The sequence below is a fragment of the Halyomorpha halys genome, unplaced genomic scaffold (genome assembly GCF_000696795.3).
Source record: "Halyomorpha halys isolate HHAL.00 unplaced genomic scaffold, Hhal_1.1 Scaffold936.1, whole genome shotgun sequence".
NCBI lineage: Eukaryota > Metazoa > Arthropoda > Insecta > Hemiptera > Pentatomidae > Halyomorpha > Halyomorpha halys.
The window spans coordinates 30,865-35,908 of NW_027107336.1; positions in this window are offsets into that span (position 1 = coordinate 30,865).

Sequence of the window (5,044 nt, forward strand, 5' to 3'; positions counted from 1 at the left end):
ACTCAGGCCCTATCAAACCCTCAGGGCTCCTAAGTTGTAGTAAAAACAAAATGGAGACCGGCACACTCATCCATTTCCTAAAGCCTAAGTATCTTAAGTGGCAGGGAAAACGAAATGACGGCCGGGTACACTCAGCCTCTGCCAAAGCCCTAAGCCTCTCAAACAACATAAAAACAAAATGGCGATCCGGTACCTGAGGTTATGAGTGGTTAAGGTTAGGACAAGCTAAATTTAAATTTAAATCCTCCCCCATATACTGATAATGAAATGGTTGCCGGGTACACTCAACCTCTACCAAATCCGTAAGTCACGTTCTATATTTCTATATTATAATATTAATAATAATTCTATATCAAGCGGCTATGGCGTGATGAACAGATTGGAATGGACAGGGCACTCATCCGTTGCAAACTGATGGTGGAAACGCTTTTGGAAGAAGAACAACAACAACGAGAAGTAACATTAGCGTATCATCAGAGTAAGACAAATCATCGGGGAATCCATGAGACTATGCAAGCGTTAAAGAGGAAATACTTTTGGTGGGGAATGAGGAAGACTATATCAGAGGTTGTAGGAAGCTGCGAGGTTTGTCTACGCACTAAGTGCGACACACATCCGCCTAAAGGAAGACAGGAGAAGACGCCTACCACAGATGCACCACTCAAACATTTACAAATCGACACATTTACATGGAAGGGGTGCGAATGGATGACCATGAACGGTAAGGCGGCAATGGCGCACCAGGTGCAATATAGGTCATCGGAAGCAGTATTGGCAGCTCTGCGCTTGTGGTTTCAGTTCTACGGAGTTCCGGAACGCATCTCATCGGATGGTGGAAGAGAATTTGACAACTCTTTGATACGAAAGGAAATGAAAGACTTGGATGTGATATGGCACCTCAACACACCAGGACACCCCAAAAGTAGAGGAGGCGTAGAGCGGCTTCACGGAACGCTGAGCGATCATCTTCGACTGTACCAGGTAGACCAAGGACAGGAACCGGACGTGGCAATGCCAAAGGCAACTGCGGCATACGATCATTTGGTGCACACCGTTACGAGGTTTTCGCCGTTTCAGATCCTTTTCGGGCTTTGTGGAATCCGGCGGGACTACAAGGGCACGGCAGTGGATGGTGACGAGATAAGCAACAATTATGTCATTAGGAAAAAGTCCGAATTGGAGAGGGAAAAAGCCAGGAGAGTAGCTCGGGAGAATTTAAACATTCCTTTAAAAATTTAGGAAGGGAATGATAAAAATTGGGACAATTGTATATAGAAAGTTGGGATCAAAAAGATACAGCGATACGAGAGACCAATCAGGGTGATAATAACAAGATAACATAATGTTGTAACTATTGAGTGTATTAGAGAATCCAATAAGCGCAGGACAGTTCATATTGAACAACTTAAAGTTCCACTAACCGAAACACTTGCGCATGAGTAATCCGGAGTGTCCTCATCTCAACTTATCTGTTGCGTTATGGGACAGGGTCTTGGCAGTGACAGTATGACATCGGCTCCACGTTAGCTCTGTGTCGTGAGTGGTTTACTATCCAGGTCCGTAGCGAAAATTGGCATGCTTTGTGATTAAAAGGAAGACTGAACATCTCTAAAATTATACGAAAATTGGACCAGCCATTACAGAGATTATTAAGTGTGAAGGTAGCCTCATTTCATCGGGACCTGTTTGCTGTTATCAGCGGCTCAGCTCCCCACTCCTGCCAGCTGGAAATCAAGGTCAGGCTATCTACTCCTCTGTCATCCGAGGAGCCCTACGTCTTTGTTTGGTGTTTTATTTTTATTTTATTTTTTATGTTTTTTGTTTTTGTTTTTCTTTATTTTTTTCTTTTAAGATGTTCGACATAAGTGTATATCACTTTCTTCTTCTTTTAACGATTTGACGTCATATTACTTTTAACTTATTTATCTTTTACTTGTTTTAACCTATTTATTTATTTATAAAATCTTTTTATTATTTTAAACTATATTGTAGGGAGTGACAAGAATAGAGATATTGCGATGTAAATGCATGTACGCATGTCTTTTGGTTTTATTTATTTATTTATTTTTGCTCCAATATTATTTGTTTTAATATTCATACATTTTAACTGTATTTTAGTAATTTACTTATTTATCTTAGCATATATGAACTTTAACTGTACTTTAGTATAGATTATTTCAACGATGCATGTGTTGGGTAATCTTGGATGGGAAAAAGAATAAATAAAAAGGAAATAGAGAAGAGCTAGAAAGAGTAAAAACGCTCGAAGATGAATAGGAAATAAAAAAAAAAGGTAGAAGTGGGTCACACGGTATGGGTTCCGAGGACTGGAGGGACAGTTCAAGAGGCAGTTGTCTCTCTGATGTCTGTGGCTACTATGGACGGTGGTGAAAAGGACTTTCTAAAAGTAGAATGGCCAGATGCAGACGGGGTAGTTTTAGGAAAGACTATCTCCATTGAAGATGTTCTTCCTCGTTCACCGAAAGCCCAGGGCAGCATCACGGAGGCGGGCGGCGGACAACAAGGCAAAAGCCCACGCCCTCAGGATAAGGTTTGTCCTATCTGTGGACTCTCTTTTAAGGGTGAAAGAGGCCTCGGAACTCATATCGCAAAGAAGCATCCCAGGGAGGCTAATAACAACACACTGAGGGGAATAATTAATAATGTAATAGGTCCAAAAATAAGGAAGACATTGCAAAATGGTCTGCTACTTTCAAAAGCCTACATGAGCAAAATACCATGAATACTGCGGATTTTGATGAGGCCGTAGGGAAGTTCCTAATATTCCTAAGGACGATCAATGCGGAACTGCCAGGCCCCCAGCACCCAGCCGTAAAATTCTACAAAATGAGGAAGAAAAATAAATCTGATATGGCGGACAAAGGTGCCCGAAAAGTATCAAATCCGCAGAGGGCCAATAAAGCAGACCGGAATCGTCGGCAAGAACAGTATCAATACGAGGTTGCACAATACAATTATTAAAATAAAAGAAAAAAAGTAGTGCAAAATATCATGAATGCCGACGCTCCTAAGCAATGTCCCCTAAAGGTGGCTGAAATTGAGAGGCATTTTAAGACCCTTTTTGAAAGCGAAAATCTCCGTAAACTTGTGGAGTATGAAGAACAGGCCCCGATGCCGAATTTGATCTCAGTAGAAACTGATCATAAAATCTACCTCTTTAGATACATCGCCGGGGCCGGATGGTGTTTTAATCCGCACAATAAAATTCTTTAACATAGCCCATGTAATTAAGAGAATTACGGAGATAATGCTGAAGCTGGCCTATGTACCAGAACCAATCAGGCGCACGATTTTGATTTATAAAGGCAAAGGTGATGCAAATAATATATCATCCTGGAGGCCGATTACGATATATTCGATCGTGCGCCGAATTATTGAGAAGGTGCTTGATTGTGAACTGAGGAAACAGGTCACCTTCCACAGAAATCAAAGGGGTTTTGTAAAGGGCCTTCCGGAAGTGCACGTCAACGCGAGAATTATCGATGCGATTTTGAAAGATGCAAGAAGTAAGAAAAGTAATTGCGCGGTGGTATTTCTCGACGTTGTTGATTCCTTTGACAATGTTGGCCATGATCATATTGTGAGCTCACTGAAGGCGAGGGGTGTGTCGCCGGATCTTAGAAATGTGATTTCGGCTCTCCTTACTAAGAACAACATCAAAATAAACGTAGGTGCCCACTCAACAAGCCAAATCAGAGTAAAGCGTGGAGTTCCTCAAGGCGGCCCCTTGTCGTCTTCGCTATTCAACCTGGCCATAGACCAACTATACCGCGACCTGTGTGAGCAAAGCTTCGTAAGTAAATATGAATATAAGCTCAATAGCGACCAAGGTTGTGAGGTCCTCACAGGATTCGCCGATGACCAGGCGGTTTCAGCATGCGACAGTGTTGCTGCGGAAAGAGTAATTGATAGCGTACAGAGGACATTCAAAGAAATCGGTTTGGCATTGAATCCTCAAAAGAATGTGGGTATCGTTATAAATAAGAGAGAGCTGGAATCGACGAAGCTCTCTCTCGAGAACGGAGACAGCATCCTAACAATGAAAAAAGGAGATACCATAAAATATTTAGGATGCACATTCTCGGGAGAGCTACAATTCAACGAGAATTCGGTGACAAAGTTGAATATGAATGTGGATAAGCTTGTCACCTCGTGCTTGCTTAAGCCCGAGCAGAAGGTCAACATTGTAAACCAATACGTGTTCCCGGATCTTACATACCCTCTCCAAACTGCTCCCCTCACAAAGCTACGTCCTGAAATCATGGATGGCATCGACACAATGATTCGCAGAAGTGTTAAAGCCATTATAGGGCTCCCTGCGAACACCTCCACGGCGATGTTGTATGTTCTGAGGAGGTACCGAGGTCTAGGCTTGATCCGCTGCCAATGGGAGGCTCCCCTACATCACTGGTCCATTGGTCAGCGGCTGTCAAATGTACCCGATGCTCTGTTCCAGTCCACTTTCGATTGTTCGGCTGAAATCGCTGAATGTGCCGATAGATTGGGCGTTGATCAGGGGCATCGGAGTGTGAAAGCTCTACGACAGTCGCTACGTGGAAATGCTTTCGAGGAATGGGCTAACTGCAGGTGGGGTACGTCATTTCAAAGAGACCCCGAGAGAAAATAAGTTTATATACGATAAAAAAATACTTACGGGCTCTGAATGGTCCAATGCCTTGAAATTGAATATAAATTATGCACCCCTACGTGGAGTCCCAGGTGTAGGATAGAGAAGTTGGGTCCCTCTGTCGCAAATGCAACAGAGAGCCGGAAACACCAGCACATGTGCTTTTATTATTATTCAATATAATTTATATTATTCACTTTTAAACTCATTACTAACAATGAATCATTTGATCCTAAAAAATACAATTGACAAGCAAGAACAGAGATGTAGCGTAGTGAGGGTCGCCTTATATAATAATATCATGTAAAAATTTGAACTATTTCATTTCATGACTTTTTTATGTGTAACCTGTACAATACATGATGGTAATTGTGCTAATAATAATTCTTGCCAAAA